This window comes from Pipistrellus kuhlii, unplaced genomic scaffold (genome assembly GCF_014108245.1).
Source record: "Pipistrellus kuhlii isolate mPipKuh1 unplaced genomic scaffold, mPipKuh1.p scaffold_m20_p_42, whole genome shotgun sequence".
NCBI lineage: Eukaryota > Metazoa > Chordata > Mammalia > Chiroptera > Vespertilionidae > Pipistrellus > Pipistrellus kuhlii.
The window spans coordinates 15,001-31,641 of NW_023425543.1; the positions used below are offsets into that span (position 1 = coordinate 15,001).

The 16,641-nt window shown below is 50.5% G+C and overlaps 1 protein-coding gene across 3 annotated transcripts in view; it reads left to right on the forward strand.

Moving 5' to 3' along the window:
• Positions 1-1,551: 1,551 nt before the first annotated feature.
• Positions 1,552-16,641, forward strand: part of CERS3 (ceramide synthase 3) — a 45,614-nt gene continuing 30,524 nt past the window's right edge. The window contains exons 1-2 of one of the 3 annotated variants that reach the window (XM_045572008.1): positions 1,552-1,955; positions 7,329-7,439. The gene's annotated coding sequence lies outside the window, so the exon portion shown is untranslated. The remainder of the gene's footprint in view (positions 1,956-7,328; positions 7,440-16,641) is intronic. The other 2 variants (XM_036411797.2, XM_036411798.2) reach the window with 2 other exon arrangements.

The following is a 16,641-nucleotide window of genomic DNA, read 5'->3' on the forward strand; positions in this document are numbered from 1 at the left end:
GTGCAAACACTTCAGGCTCCATGCGAACATTCCATTGCATCGGGAGATGACGTGTACTTAAAAATACAAATGACCAAAGCAAAAAAACCCCTCAAAACCCCTAAACTGTGACTGCAGTACTCTTCGGGGGTCTCCTCGTGCCCAGATTCCCCGGGAGTGGAAGACTTACCTGCCAAACATGGAACCATGGATGGCGTTCGAGTTTGACAGCTGCCTGTCTGCTTTGCCTAAAAAAATCTCTGGAAGGAGCAAAAGGAGATTCTGGAAAATTGGTTGCAACCAGGCTGTCCCCGTGCTAAGGAAGCCTCTAGGGAAGAGGAGGCGTAGAGCCCAGTCAGCAGGGAGAGAGTCATGATGAAGAGAACAATGTTTGCCCTGGCCCGGTGTGCTGAGTGGTTAGAGCATCAGCCTGCACACCAGAAGGTCTCGGGTTCGATTCCTGATATCTGGTTGTCAGTTCACTCTCTGCCCCTGGTTGGAGCTTGTACACAAGGCAACTTCTTGATGTGTCTCTTTCTCACTTTGATATCTCTCTCTCTCTCCCCCCCCCCCACTTCCCTTCTACTTTCTCTGAAAAGCAATGCAGAAAATATCTTCAGGTGAGGATAAAAGAATAAAGAAAGAAATGTCTGTTTAGGAAGGTAATAGGTGGCAGCTGGAGGAGGAGAGTGGACTAGAAATGGACAGTCTGGGGCGGAAGAGCCGGCAGCTATGCAGCCTCCGATGAGATGTGCTGAGGGTCTGACCGCCTCCCGCCACCCGCCACCCGCAGTGACGCAAGCCCAGCCCTCCTGCCAGAGGAGTTTTACAATGACACTTGGGAGAACAAGGAAGCCCGGGAGAGAAGAGCCAGGCCAGGAGGATGGAGAGAGCCAGTGCTGAGTGAAGGGGCCTTTCCAGGTCCTTTGAAGTAAATTCATTGGCTAAATCGAAACGTGGCCTTCCCCCTTCTCTGCCTCCAGTCAATTCTGTCATCTCTTAGCTGACACTAGAAGGTGTCGTTCCCCAGCGGAGTCAGCCAATCAGAGGAGCCCTGAGTTGGGCTTGCAGCCAGTGAGAGGAGCCCTGAGTCGGGCTGCGGAGTGGGCGGTGCCGCCTGCACCCCTGGCAGGTGAGGTTTGGCTGGTGAGGGGTGCAGGACCCAACTTGCCCGCGCTCCGTCGCTCTCAGAGCGCCTCTCAGCAGCCCACACCTGCAGACGTCTCCTCTTCAGGCAAGAGAAAGTGAGAAGGGCCCCAAAAGGCACACACGGTCTCACATACGCTGTAGGGGCCATGCCTTTGACATTGGCTTGCCGGGAGCAGCAGCGAACACCTGTAGATCATGCCTCTCCTAGGCGTGTCCTCCGCCGGCTGGGATGGTGTCCCTGAGGCTGGCTGAATAGGGTTCGGAAAAGCTAAGAAATAGGCACCCATGTGGGCTGATACTCCAAGGTGATGAGCACAAAGCCACACCAGCCCTCGCGGGCTTCTAGAGAGTTCCACGGCTGCCCTACCAGCTCGGTGGCAGCGCGCTGCTAGCAGTGTTTCAGGTTCCTCCCCACCCGCACAACCCCTCCTTCCGTGCTAACAAGACCATCCTGTTCGGCAGTTGACTCATAGCTGTGCGCCCCGAAAGGCCCCTGGGATGAGGCAACTGGCTGTGGCTCGGTGTGGGACTGAATTCCACGTCTCTCCTCTCCCAGCAGTGAGGCAGGAGAGGACGTCCCATCTGGAAGAACCTGCAGGTGCCATCCGGTCGCTCTGCCTCACGTCACGGATCGCCCTCAGTCAGAAATCTTGACTTGCAACTTCGGAGGGTGGGTCCCTGCAGGAGTCTCAGCGCACGCCGCAGCGATGAGCAGCGCTGCCCGGTGGTAGCAGGCGCCGGGCTGGAGGCTGGAGCGCGGGCAGGCGGCGGGGCTGCGGAGCCGGGGCCGGGGCCGGGCGCCTTCTGTGGACTGAAGCTCCAGAAAGGTAGGCACCTCTGGCTGAGGCTGCTGGTGACTTTCAAACCCAAACTCAGAGGCCTTGAGTGTGTGTGTTTGATTGTGAGTGTGCGTGTGCGTGTGTGTGTGTGTGAGAGAGAGAGAGAGAGAGAGGGAGAGAGAGAGAGAGAGAGAGAGAGAGGTGTGTGTGTGTGTCACAATGCTCATTTTGGCCGGATTTTCCGGGAGAGAGGCAGAAAAGAGGGGTTTGAGCCCTTTGCTCGGTGAGCAGTGCTTCAGACGTCTTTGGTGGGGAGACTTCCACTGGGGACCGGTGACCCGGCCGGCGGAGGAGTTTGCACTGATTCATTGGAGGGACACGGAGAATGGCCCGGGAGTGAGATCCCAGGAGAGGGCGATCCCAGGAGAGGAAGACCCCAGGAGAGGGAGACCCCAGGAGAGGGAGACCCCAGAGAGGGAGATCACAGCGTGGTTTGCTGGGGAAGCCTGGCAGATGGAGAAGTGAAAAGCCTGACCATCCCGGGATGGCTTTAGTTGGGGACAACACAAGTTTCATGAGAATTCTGGGTTAGTAATCTCTCTCTCTCTCTCTCTCTCTCTCTCTCTCTCTCTCTCTCACACACACACACACACACACACACACATCGCTGTGTATATGTGCATTTTCTTATTTCAATGAGATAAAACTCACGTTGGGCAGCTTTCGATGAGGAAGTGTGGGCTGAGTGAGGCTGACAGGCAGAGCAGGGAAGGGAGGGAGCCGGGACGCTCCTACGGCACGCAGAGATCCATGCGATTGGAGCCTTCTGCATTCCTGTTCGATGCCATCAGCCCTGCATGGAGCCCTTGTCCTCTGGGCAGCCCCGGACCCAGGATAACACGCTCACGTGGCGTCTCACAGCGCGAGGCCAAGAGTCAGTCTGCGGTCTGCTTCACTTCACTATTGGGGGGCACGCATGGTGTGGTGGGCAGGATGTGCGCTAGAGAGGCAGACAGATCTAGATTTCAGTCCATCTGCTCGTTAACTCAGTGGCCTGGGCAAGTCAGAGAATTTCCTCAAACCTGTTTCCTTATTGATAAGGCGGTCATTATAATGCCCACTGCACAGGGTTGTTTGCTATAAAGAACAGAAAGACGAGCCTGACTGATGTGATCAGCGGCTCAACGTCGACCCAGGAACCCAGAGGTTGCTGGTTCTATTCCCAGTCAGGATGCACGCCCAGGTTTCGGGATCGATCCCTACTAGGGGGCGTGCAGGAGGCAGCCGATCGAAGCAGAGCACCTCCCCTGTGACTGACAAGTGGTGGACCTTCCATCTGTATTCACATCTCTGGTCATTCGTTGATGCTTCGTTATACCACAGTGAGCCTGACTTTCTTAGAAAATCCCATTGCGATTATGGGGATCCTTCACGGTGGAGCTGATCCCACTTTGGGCTGGGGCCGTGGCCATCCTAAAGTGGAGTGAATGTAGGTAGGAACGCAAGAACATCAGATGCTTCCCAAGTCAGTGCCTGTGTGAATGATTGCAGGGTTGGAGGTCAGTACACACACACCCCACCTGAGTGCTCCTGGGCCCCCGAAGAAGCATTGCCGGTGGGTACGCGTGAGAGGAGGAACAGAGAGTATACAGTGTGGTGTCCAAGGCTCCCCAGTGTGACTTCAGGGATACAGTGCCAAGATTGCGCTGGAGACAACACACCTTCCTACAGATGGGTTTGGGGCATGCGTGATTGGCTTATTTTCTGGCTCAAAGCCTGAAGTCATGTTTGGCAAGTAGGTGGGTTGGCATCAGGAACGATGTTTGGACAGCCTGTCGCATCTCTGACTCCGGGGAAGTGCAGGTCAGCACAGAGAGGAGGCGGGAGCCCCAGGAAGTTCCTCTGGGATCCAGCGCAGTCGCACCCCCTTTTCCTGGAAACGCCTGTGCTGGCCTTCCTGGCCTTACACAGCCCAATTGGCTGTTTCCTGTACTCGGTGGAGCCAGAACGGTTGGAAGAATCTTTGTGTCCACCCTGGACAGACCAAACACTGGGCACCATGCCAGGCATCCCCAAGTAGCAGGACGTTTTCCCAGTCAGTGGTCGGCAAACTCAGTCCACAGAGCCAACTACCAACAGTGCAACCACTGACATTTCTTTTGAGAACCAAATTGTTTAAACTTCTTCTTCAAAACAGACTCACCCATGCTGTGGTATTTTGTGGAAGAGCCACACTCCAGGGGCCAAAAGGCACATGTGGCTCTCGAGCCGCAGTTTGTCCTATGCAACTGTCAGTATCATCGTTTTATGGCTCATACTACATGTATTGCCCTAAGATTATGTCTTGTAGCAAGGATTTTAAACGATGAAAACATCAACTAAGCTAAAATCCCAATTAAAATAAACTAGGGCTTAGGTATAAAACTTCCAATGGCAGGAGAGCAAGAGATTGAGTAAGAATTTGACCTTGTTCGCCACTGTAACAGCCAGAATCCCCTCGGGGCTTTCTGTTGATGGTGCACAGATGCTTGATTGTATATAGATTTCAGCAATCGCTGGGTTTTTTAAACAGCTAAGTTATTTCCAAATTTCATTCTTGTATTACCTTAAAGTTCTTTTAAAATGTATATATTTATTGATTTTAGAGAGGAAGGGAGAGGGAGAGTTAGAAACATCAGTGATGAGAATCATTCATCAGCCGTCTCCTGCGAGCACCCTGCTGGGGATCGAGCCAGCAACCCGGGCATGTGCCCTGACTGGGAATCAAATCATGACCTCCTGGCTCATAGGACGCTCAACCACGAGCCACACCAGTCAGGCTGTGCTATATTCTTAAGGAGAGTAAACGGAACAGACCAGAGGCCTAACGCATAGCTGATGTTTGGTTTACAGAAGTTCCAGTTCAATGGAAAGTTTCTTTTTTATTGTTTCCTGAATTATATCTTCAGGAAATGCCAGGAAACTCAGATATTTCACCACAAGTTCCAAACACCTCTGCTTAGCATTGGCACGCGTGCGTGCACACACACACACACACCATAAGCAGGCACACACACACACACACCACAGACAGACTCACGGACACACACATTCGTGTGCATGTGCAAAATGTAAAATAAAGCCAAAAGGCACCTATGTGTGTGTGTGCCCACCCGAGGTTGATTTCTTCTCCTGTGCTGCCTGCTTCTGTCCTGCAGTGGTGCCTTCTGACCCATGTGGCCTGGGTCACCAGCCTGGCAGAGGGAGCAGTGGAAGGTCTCCAGCTTTTCCTTTTAATTTAGAAGTAATTGACATGATGTGATAGTCCTTTAGATGTTACAGAATGATTCAATATTTGTATGCATCGTGAAATGGTCACCGAGTACATTTCTCACTAAAGGGAAAATCACAAAATTCACAACTGGAGCCTAAGTTTGGGTTATTTGAAGAGATAAAATATTACATTAAAAGGCTTAAAATCATTTTCATTTACTATCTCCATGTTCTAAAATGAAGCACTTAGGGAGAAAAAGTCACATGCGTTAACCCACTTATCCTCTATCGATATCATATGCGAAAACAAGGTCTATTTCTTTTATTTTGATTCCTTTGCCAGACATGTGTATTTTAGTGGGTAGTCAGTAAAAACTTGTTGATTAGGTTGGCCCTCACTCAGGCTGAACAATAAAGTCATCATGTCACAATGCAAGCAAAAATTCTGAGAGCATATTCCTCAGTAATGAAGATGACTTGATATCATTTAATAACTAACTTGGCTTCGATTTCTTGCCCTCAAGTGTGTTTTCTTGTTTAACATCTGATCAGAACTTCACAAACTTAGACTATGCTGATGCTGAACAAATCCCAGGTTGTGCGGATTAACCGTTTTCGCTTATGGTGCTCACATCATGGGCTCATTATCATATTCCCCTGTGGGTCAGAGGGTAGGGGCCTCTAATGAGTTCCTTCTGGTGCATCAGCCGTCAGGGGCTTTCCATGCCTTGTCTCCAGCGAGAGCTGCTCTCTGGGAATTCTGGTCCTCAGCCAGCTGGGGAGAGAAAAGCTTCTCTCAGAGCATTTCTAGATGATGACTGTAAAGTGATATGCAAGTTGAGTTTTCCTAAGTAATTGTTTTACTGATTACACCATTATAGTGGATTTAATAATTTTTTTTATTATCATCGATGGCAAGAAAATGCTTTTTAGACCCCTTCGAACACACACACGCACAAGCACACGCACGCACACACACTAACTGAGAAAAAAAAAGTTTCACTAAACAATGCTTGATACGTATTGATGTCTTCTCTTCTATTCCGTTCCACTGTAGACAATCTCTGGTCATGGCCTATGAATTACTCTTCTGACCCATGGATAGTGGTTCTCAATACTGGCTGAAAATAAGATCCAATAGAGAACTTAAAAATATATATACTAAAGCCAGGCCCTGGCCTGGTAGCATTGTGGTTACACATTGTCCCGATACGCCAAGGTGGCAGGTTCGGTCCCTGGTCAGGGCACATAAGGAGATCAACCAATGACTGAAAGCATGAAAAAGTGAAACAAAAAATCTCTCTCTCTCTCTCTCTTTTTTCTCTCTCTCTCTGTGTCTCTCTCCCTCTGAGGTAAGAGCATAAATTGAGGTAACACTTTGGAAAGCAGTCTGACAATGTCTGCTGAAACTGAATATACAACAGCCTAGCAATTCCACTCCTAGGTACATGCCCTACAGAAACACATACATATGTCCTGGGAACATCCCTCTTCTCGGTCTGGCTGCTGGTTATGACATAGGTGTGTTCACCTTTAGGGTGTGTCACTTTGCTCTTCGTATGCTGTACCTCAGTAAATGAGTTTGTGAAGCAGCAATAACAACAGTACCAGTGCCTTCAGAGACCCTGATTTGCATGGTCTGCATGAGGGGAGAGTGTGGCTTATAAATCCCGCCCAAGTAATTCCCATGGAGGGCCAGAGTGGACCGTCGGGGCACTGAAGGGGCACAGCTGGCCCTTTGGAAAACCATCTGCTTTAATATGACTGAAATCACACCAGGCTATGCTAAGTCATGATTACCTTTACTCAAGTTACTTGGAAGACATAATTCACACGGACAAATCAAGGAACTCCAGAGTGAAGTGCCTTGGAAAGCCAGTCAGGTGATGGAGTTGGCAGTGGTCCAGGCTGGTCAGCGATGGCCTGTAGCTCCCGTAGGTAGAGGCACCCTTTGCTCAATTGGGCTTCCCAGATACTATGTTTTAAATGTGGGCTCGAACTGTTTTAAATGCTATGGTGGGCAAACAAAACTGATTGGCCGGCCCAATTCGATTGGCACCAAGTTCTACCACTGGTTTGTAACGGTGACTAAAGACTTTATAGTTAGAAGGAAACCTATGGATATAATTGTATAGTCTACTAATTACTTGCCCCTTTCTGCCTCTGCAGGGATGCTGTGAAAAGAAACGTGACACTTTAATATATATACACACACACGTATATATATATATTTATACCGTACCTGAGTTCGTTGGAAGTGAGCTATTATATACATTCAAGGTAATTATCATTATTTACCTTTCATTTTGCCTCTACTGTGCTTTCTTTCTTTCTTTTTTTTTTTATAATATATTTTATTGATTTTTTACAGAGAGGAAAGGAGAGAGATAGGGAGCTAGAAACATTGATGAGAGAGTAACATCGACCAGCTGCCTCTTGCACACCCCCTACCGGGGATGTGCCCGCAACCAAGGTACATGCCCTTGACTGGAATCGAACCTGGGACCTTTCAGTCTGCAGACCGACGCTCTACCACTGAGCCAAACCGGTTTTGGCTCTACTGTGCTTTCTTAATTGAAATGGTGGAAAATAACAGCTGGAACTCTAAACTTTATCGCATGGTATTGTTTTTCATATCCTGGGAGCAATGGTGTTTGGGCCAGGCCAGTACCATACTATTCTCTGTGAAATACAGTAGCTTCCTCACTTTTCCTTTTTGAAACGGGAGTTGTTGCATGAGCCTCGATCTCAGTGGTGTTCACCCTGTTTGCTCTGGATGCAGCCCTTCCTTGCTCCTTCCCACCCGCCAAAACCTGCTGCTCAGTGTGGAAGGAGGGCTGGCTCTGTCCTGTAGGTCTCCCGCTTCCGGTCTCTCCCGTGAGAGAACTTCCGCAATCACATTTCTCCGAAAGCATCCCAGCTGACACTCAAACACGTGGGTAGTTACTCGCAGAGCACGCTCCCCAGCACTGATTCTGAAAGCGGGATGGAGTCAGGGCAAGAGAAGTAGCCTTTGCCCTGAATGCCTCCATCTGTGTGGGCTCTGTCAGTCTGAGCTGGCCACTGGACCCCTCCCCACTGTACTCGTTCCTTGTAAATGGAGGCATTCCTAGACCCTGTCTTTGGGAGGATTCAAAGAGCTCACGCTTGTGGAAGAAACTTAGTAAGTTGGGATTAGTTGTTACCATTTTAATCATCCTTTAATTTGTATTCTGTCGGAAAGCAGTGTAGCTATTCTCGGTTTTCAGCAGCAAAATTGTGTGTCGGTGCCGCTGGTCATCTGAATCACTCGCCTTGAGCTTTCTCCTGGCTGACATGTCGGTGGGCTTGCCCGGGTCCACACCCTCCCAGCCTAACCAACTCCTGCCGGGTCAGGGAGCATACAGACAGACGTGTAAGGACACCCGTTTGACAGCCCGGAAACCTGGGAAATGTTTTATTTTTATGTTACATATTCATGCGGTAGACGAGATTTTTTTCCCCAAACACTTTTGCATACAAAATATCTCTACATTTGAAGCTATAGATTCCATCATTAATCCAAAAAATAGTATTTTGAATAAATGAAACATTCTCTCTATGTTCCAGACTTTGTAGATGCCCTGTATCTCTGTCTCTCTATCTCTTGTCTCTGTATCTCTCTCTCCCTTATCTGGTAAAGATCTGGCCTTACACTTTTTTGTTTTGTTTTTTCCCCCTCGAAGGGGCTTCTTACATTAGAGAAAGGCTAGACAGGAATGACTAGTTCTTCTCAGTGGTGAGAGTTTATGGGTTATTTTCTCTTGGTGAATAAAAACAGTAAGGCCTGCCCAGCCGGCCAGGCTCAGTGGCTGAGCATCAGCCTATGAACCAGTAGGTCCCAGTTCCATTCCTGTTTAAGGGCACAGGCCCAGGTTGTGGGCTCGATCTCCAGTGTGGGGCATGCAGTATACAACCAATCAGCGATTCTATCATCACTGATGTTTCTCTCTCTTTGTCCCACTTCCCTCTTCTCTGAAATCAATAAAGATATATTTTAAAGAAATAGCAAGGGCTGGTGTCCGTGGACAGAGGGAGCAGCTGGCTGGCCGAGGGAGAGAGTGGCGACGCCCACAGCAGGGCCATTGCCTGGCCTGTTCTTGCAGTCATTGCAGAGGGAAGTGCGGCCATTTCTTGTTCAGGCTTTGTTTGTGCTTTCAAAGCCAAAGACGACAGCCACAGAGAGCGCGCAATGGAGCTGGTTTCTCCGCCCTCCCTCGCCACCTCCCTGCCCTGTCCTGTGGGCTCTCAGACCCGGTGCACCCCACCCTCGCTGCGGATGAGCGGCATGTTTCTCATCTCCTCCTTTTCCAAGGGGCGCTGGCTCTGTGGGGGCGGCGGGCGGCACCACAGGAAACCCCGCCTCCACACATTACGTAAGCGTGCATTTAAAAATATTAAAATGCGGGGCTTGCTTCACCAGTGTGCCTGAGTAACCCCCAGTCCTTCCCGGAGAGTAAGCCCTGCCCCTCCAGCTGTGAGGGCGATGGCTGCTCCAGATTCCTTCCTGATCGTGATGTAGCCCCACGCCCTCGCCCTCGTGCGGGTCACCCCAAAAAATGACTCCCAAGGAGGCACTGCCCACGGTGGGTCCCGGTGTGGAAGATCCTGCCGTCCCTGAGGGGAGCAGGTGGCCCTCGTCCCCCTGAGAAGTGGCCGCCTTACCCACCCGAGCTCTGGGTCACCCCACATGGCTCTGGGCCCCCGGGGCCATTGACAGAGGTGCAAACAGTGACCTCTGCTCTGACACGCACAGCTTACTGGGCACTGACTAACCTAACCCAACTGGCCGGCGTCCTATAGGGCGATGTAGACACGTGTCATTGTTCAATCCTGACCAAAACAAAATATCATTTCCCCCATTCAAATGCCAAGGTAGTCGGCGCGTGGAAGGAGCTTCTCTTGTGAGATCATGTAGCCGGGAAGGGGAGAGGATGGGCATTCAAAGTCCCAAACCGTCATCCCTTTTCTTACTAATATGTGTATTGATTTTTAGAGAGAGAGTTGGGGAGAGGAAGAGATAGAAACAATGATAGAGAATCATGAATCAGCTGCCTCCTGCACGCCTCCTAGTGGGGATCAAGCCTGCAATCTGGGCACCTGCCCTGACTGGGAATCGAACCGTGACCTCCTGGTGCATAAATGGATGCTCAACCATTGAGCCACGCTGTTTGGGCCCAAGCCCTAATCCCTGCTAAGCCAATAGGCCTCGGGTTCCCACAGGTTCTGTCCTGGGAATCCCACCTCAGCGTGTTGTGCGGGGGAAGCCTGTGTTCCCCTCGGGGAACCTCATGGTTGGGAAGGCGGACGCTAGAGAACATGTGCAGTGGCTCCAGGCCATTCCGCTGTGCTTGCTGCTCAGCACTGTTTGTGCCCATCATGGAGGCCCCCTCACTGCGAGGACATGACCCAGGTACCCCTCCCAGCAGCGAGCCTGTGGAGAGCTGGGGGAGGTGGCTGTGGAGGGTGCCCATTGCTCTCTCTTAAGTAGTCTTTTTAAAAATATATATATATTATTGACTTCTTATAGAGAGGAAAGGAGAGGGATAGAGTTAGAAACGTCGATGAGAGAGAGACATCGATCAGCTGCCTCTTGCACACCCCCCACTGGGGATGTGCCTGCAACCAAGGTACATGCCCTTGACCGGAATCGAACCTGGGACCCTTGAGTCCACAGGCCGACGGTCTATCCACTGAGCCAAACTAGCTAGGGCTCTTGAGTAGTCTTTTGAAACTCATTGTTTAATCTCATTATTTAAACGAGCCTGACCCGGATTCTTTCCCATCCCAAGAAGGTTAGGGTGATAAGATAATATTAGTATGTGACATTGACTCAGCGCTCCATTGCATTCAGAAATTTTCACATGCCCACAGCGGGTGTTTGCAATAGGCTGAATCAGCAGCAAGTGAGCAAGGAACGTTCGGAGAGACGGAGTTGCCCCACACCCCTTACCTGTTACGTTCCCAGGTGGCCTGCATCCGGCATTCTGGCTCCAGACCCATAGATCTCTCTCGAGGGTTTCGGCTGTTTGAAAGGCAGCTAGCTACCAAGGTGACACGTGAGCACTGGATTGGTGATGTTTTCCCCCCTTCAGTTTTCATTTTATTCATCAGCTATGGGTTTGCCATTTGCATAGCGGTCTCACGGACCCTCTTTCCCTGGGACTGAGTGACAGGGAAGCTCCTCAGCTCCCTTCACGGGTTGAGGGAGGGCCTCGTGGACAGGAAGCCCATCTCGGAGGCTCAAATGGGAAAACTTGAGTCGGAATCGGGGCCTTGCCTCGGGCCCCTCTGTGAGTCACTGGCAAAGAGATTCGCAACTCCCTTGCTTTTGCATTCATTACTCACTTGCGACTGGGCCTAATAACAGAGTAATTTGCGAAGCAAGAACGTGTGAGTCACCAGGCTGGGGAGGGGAGCGTGCATGGGATGACTGGGTGCAGAGGAGCAAAGTATTTAATGGCAACTGGAGAGGAAGTGCTGACGTGACCCTAATTGGGTTAAATTTCTGTGATTGCGGTACCATCGCCTGGCTACCCAGCCTCCGTGCACATTGTAGACGGCTAAAGTTACCTTAAAAAAAAGCACCGGTGGGGAAGAGAATGCCAGCTTTGAGAGCAGATCACTCGTTATCAACCCCATGCCACTTTGTCGTGGGTTTCCGCCCAATGGTCTTGGGCTCCTTTCCCTGAAGCCTGGGAATTGCAGTCCCCTAAGATCTGCCTGTGCTTGGCTCTGCTCCACGTCCTTCTGGTCGCAGTCAGACCTGTTTTTCCGCCGGTTCCTACCCCTGTTATCAGTCTGCGGAAACTTCCACGCCACCTGCCTCTCCCTGGTCCTCCGCTGGGCCCTGGCCTCCGTCACTGAGCCCAGGGCGGAGACGAGCCAGCGTCTCCAAACAGGCAAAGAGGCCCCCGGAGGAGTGACATTTTGGGGACTCCTGCCTCTTTAAACTGCATTTCCCGCTTTGTCTTTATCACCTCTACGTCTCAAGTCAGGAAGGAAGCATTGTTTTTATTAAACATTTTTTTAAGTATATATTTTATTGATTTCAGAGAGGATGGGAGATGGGGAGAGAGCTAGAAACATTAATGATGAGAGAGAATCAGGAATCATCCATCGGCTGTGTCCTGCATGCCCCCTACTGGAGGGGACGTACACAACCTAGGCATGTGAATCGAACTGTGACCTCCTGGTTCAGAGGTCGACACCCAACCATTGAGCCACACTGGCTGGGCGGAAAGCATATTTCCTGTTTTCTTCGAAACTGCTAGAATGCCAAAGGCTCTCCTGGTCAGCGTATGTGCGTGTCAGGAGGCTGAGATGAGTTTTATGTAGGTAACAGACTTGCCTTACTTCAAACCAGCGATTGGCTTTTGCACATTAAACATCTGCTTTAAAAAACGTATTTGGGAAGCCGCCTCCACACCACACCTCGGGAGAGGCTGCGGCGAAGAGCCTTGGCCGCGCCGTCCCCAGCAGGGTTCCTCCCGCACGCAGCAGCAGCAGTGCTGTCCTCCCAGGAGCACTGCCCGGGCTCCACACTGACATCAGGACGGGCGCTGAGGGAGGAGCCGGCGAAGGCTCACTGTGACATTTTCTCCCCCGGGGTAGCCCGGGCTGGGAAGAGAACTTGACCATGTAGACGCCAAGTGCCTGGTTGGCATGTTAAGGGCTTATTCATTCCGCTGGAAGAATATGCCTATTATGTTTGCGAGCGATGAAAAGCACCGCCCAGCGGGGAGCGATGTTGGCCAGGGCCCTTTCTAGGCTGTAGGGTCAGTGGGAGCAAAGGGCAGGCGCGCAGCCTTCCGACAGCCCGCCTTCTCCTCTGAGCTCCGGACTCTGGGCACAGCCCAGCGCTGGAAGGGAGCAGGGCGATGGCCTCCCTCCGAGCCGGCATTTCAGAGGCCTTTCTGACTGGCTTAGAATAACTTAGCTCTTGGTAATTAGTATTCGAATAAGCACATCAGGATGGCTGGATTTTCCCATCAGGGCGGTCTTGGTCCAGTCTGGATCGGAGTAACAAAAGGCCAGGTAGGAGCAGCTCTGAAGAGTGCAGGAATCACCGCTGCAGGAAGCTGTAGGGCTGGGGGAGCCCCCAAGGAAGACCCCCTCCCTGCACCCGCCCTCTTCCGGGGCTGATGTGCAGTCTTTTGTTGCTATGGAACCCACAGAACTGGCTGGAAGCCAGCCCCCTGGAACTTGCTGGAGATCTGCCCTCTTTGTTCACTGGGAGTGTCGGCTGCCACAAAACTCCTGAGGGAGGTGCGGGTGGCAGCTGCTGGCTGCTGGGGGCGGGGGGGTAAGGGGGAAGGGGGGAGGGGGGGAAGGGAAGCCCTCCCCTGGATCTCTCCAGGGCCAGAGGCACCTTTCTTTCCTCCGCACTGCCTCTCTGCCGCCCTCTGCTGGCAGGGAGAAATAAGTAAAGGGACCAGGCCCATTTGACAGAGCAGGCAAAAAGGGTGAATTGCCCCTAAAACCCATCCGCCACATGCACTCCCAACTGGTCCCCCTGGCTCAGTCTGAGCAGCTGTCTCTCTCATTTGTAGATTTAGGTGTATGTTTATTTCAGAGAAGAAGGGAGAGAGGGAGGGAGGAAGTGAGAGAGAGAGAGAGAGAGAGAGAAACATCAATGATGAGAGAAAATCATTGATGAACTGCTCTTGCACGCCCCACACTGGGGATGGAGCCTGCAACCCAGGCATGTGCCCTGACCGGGAATCAAACCGTGACCTCCTGGTTCATAGGTTGACCCTCAACTACTGAGCCATGCCAGCTGGGCTGAAGTTTATTTCTCTTGCATGTAACAGTGCAGGTATCCCCCCACTTTCCAGCTGTCAGGAAGGAAGACACAGGCAGCTTGGTCTCTAGGAAGATTACCCAAATCAATTCCTCACCTGTGTCGCTCACCCAGACCCCAGACGGCCTCATTGGCCACGAGGGAGGTTGGGAAACGTTGACTCACATGTCAAGGCAGCCATGAGCCTGGTAAAACTTGGGGCGAGGGCCTGTCTAAAAGGCAGAATGAATGGATCCCTAGGACGTCCTCATACCCCTCAGTAACATCTCTGAGGCGACACCATGCTTTTGTTGCAAATACTCTGAGTTTCTCTGTTTTTGGTCTCTCAGTCTGTTCTGAATCTCTTCAAGGCTTATAGCGATATAATTGGGAAATTTAGTATGAGAGAATTACTTAAAGCTGTTTTGATCTTGCTGTACGTTAATCACTTCCCTACACGAAGTGCAGTTGTTTTTGCTTTCCCTCTGCAGTTTTTGGACATTTCCAGACTCTTATGCACTAAGTGAATCATAACAAATGTGCTCCCGCGTAAAGTTGCTCTGGCGCTTACAGCTCATCGTGTGAAACGCCCGATTTAAGACGCTCTTAGAAGTAGGATTCCATCTGGCTCTGTCCTTGCACCGTGGACAGAAGGCAAGCAGGGGCTCTTGTTTTCCTTCGTGTTTTATCTTAAAGGCAGAACCAGTATTTTGGGCCAAGTTCATAGAGTTAGTGCCAAAGAAAACACCAACAGACTCAATGCAGATAAGCGTGTTTACCTGACCCCTGCTGCAAGTTTCAAAAATCGTTTGGCAACTAAAAAAATGAAGTTGTTTGTAGATATTAAGTTAGATAACATTTTTGGCCACAACACCTCTTCTTGAATTTTCAGCCCCAGTAAGTTTCCCATCCATTCATTCAGCAAACTCTTAGCGTCTTGTGCAAGCTTTGGGCATGCAGTAGTGGGCAGGCCAGGCAAAGTCCCCGCTCTTCTGAGGCTGGCTTACTTTCTTTTTAAAAAATTTTCAGAGTGGGAGGAGGAGGGAGCAAGAGATTGAAACATCAATGATCAGAGAGAATCATTGATTGGTCACCTCCTGCACGCCCCACACTGGGGATCGAGCCTGCAACCCGGGCACTTGCCACAAGTTGGGAATCAAACCATGACCTCCTGGTTCATAGGACGGTGCTCAACCACTGAGCCAAATGGGGTGGGCAAGTGCTGTATTTTTATTAAAAAAAAAAAAATATATATATATATATATACACACACACACACACACACACACACACACACACATATATATATATATTATTGATTTCAGAGAGGGGGGGAGAGAGATAGAAACCTCAATGATGAGAGAGAATCACTGATTGTCTGCCTCTTGCACGTCCCCACTGGGGATCAAGCCCACAACCCAGGCATGTGCTCTTGGCTGGAATCAAACCTGGGACCCTTCAGTCCACAGGCCGATGCTCTGTCCACTGAGCCAAACCGGCTAGGGCAAGTGCAGTATTTTTAGTACTTCACAAAAAATGTTGCTTCAAGCAGTGATCAACTTGCGGCCCAGATGGGTTTATTTTTTCATTCCCAAGGTCACATTTAATGATGTTCATCCGAGAAAGTGGCTCAGCATACTTCCTTCACCCTGTTTGCTTCTGTATCCATGAGGTCAGCAACGAGTGAGTCAGAAGAACTTACATGAGTTAGAGTGTCTTCCTGCAAACGACTGGCAGTTGGCGTTGAACACAGGGTCTGGACACTTCACAGTCACAGCAGGTGGGAAAACACAGCTGGGCTCTGATGCCATGTCCATTACCGACACTTCCCCAAATAGAGAGAAATCGGTGCGAGCATTTTTCTTGTAACTATTTTTTAAAAATAGCTTTACATTTTTTAGATCCATAAAAATTGCAGCCCTTAAGAAAGCACCAGCGATGGGAAAAGGGGAGTTTGAGTAACTGATGAATAGACCTGTCTGCCTCCCAGAGAATACCAAGCAGAGGCTGAGGAGTGTTAACAGCTTTCTAGGTGCCAGAAAGGCCTCGAGTTCAGCCAGAGAAATGAGATGGGCTGCAAGGTGCATGTGGGAGTCAGACTGTCCAGAAAGTGACTGAGTCACAGGAAGGTCCCCTCCCCGCTCCAGATTGTTACCAATGCTCAGATTTTTTATTTTATTTTTTATTTTTTTAGAGCAGTAATGTGTGGGTTTTTGGAAAAAAATATGTTTTTAAAAATATATATTTTATTGACTTTTACAGAGAGGAAGGAAGAGGGATAGAAAGCTAGAAACGTCGATGAGAGAGAAACATCGACCAGCTGCCTCCTGCACACCCCCCACTGGGGATGTGCCTGCAACCAAGGTACATGCCCTTGACCGGAATCGAACCCGGGACCCTTCAGTCCCCAGGCAGATGCTCTATCCACTGAGCCAAACCGGTTTCGGCGGAAAAAACTATGTTTTTATTTATTTTAGAGAGAGAGAGGAAAGGAGAGCGAGAGAGAGACAGAGCCATTAATGCAGAGAGAGAATCATGGATCGGCTGCACTGGGGATGAGCCCCAAACCTGGGCATGTGCCCTGAGCGGGAATTGAACCTGTGACCTGATTCATGGATCCACGGTCAACCGCGGGGCCACGCCGGCTGGGCTGTGGGCTTTTTAATGCAGGTATCTCCCTAT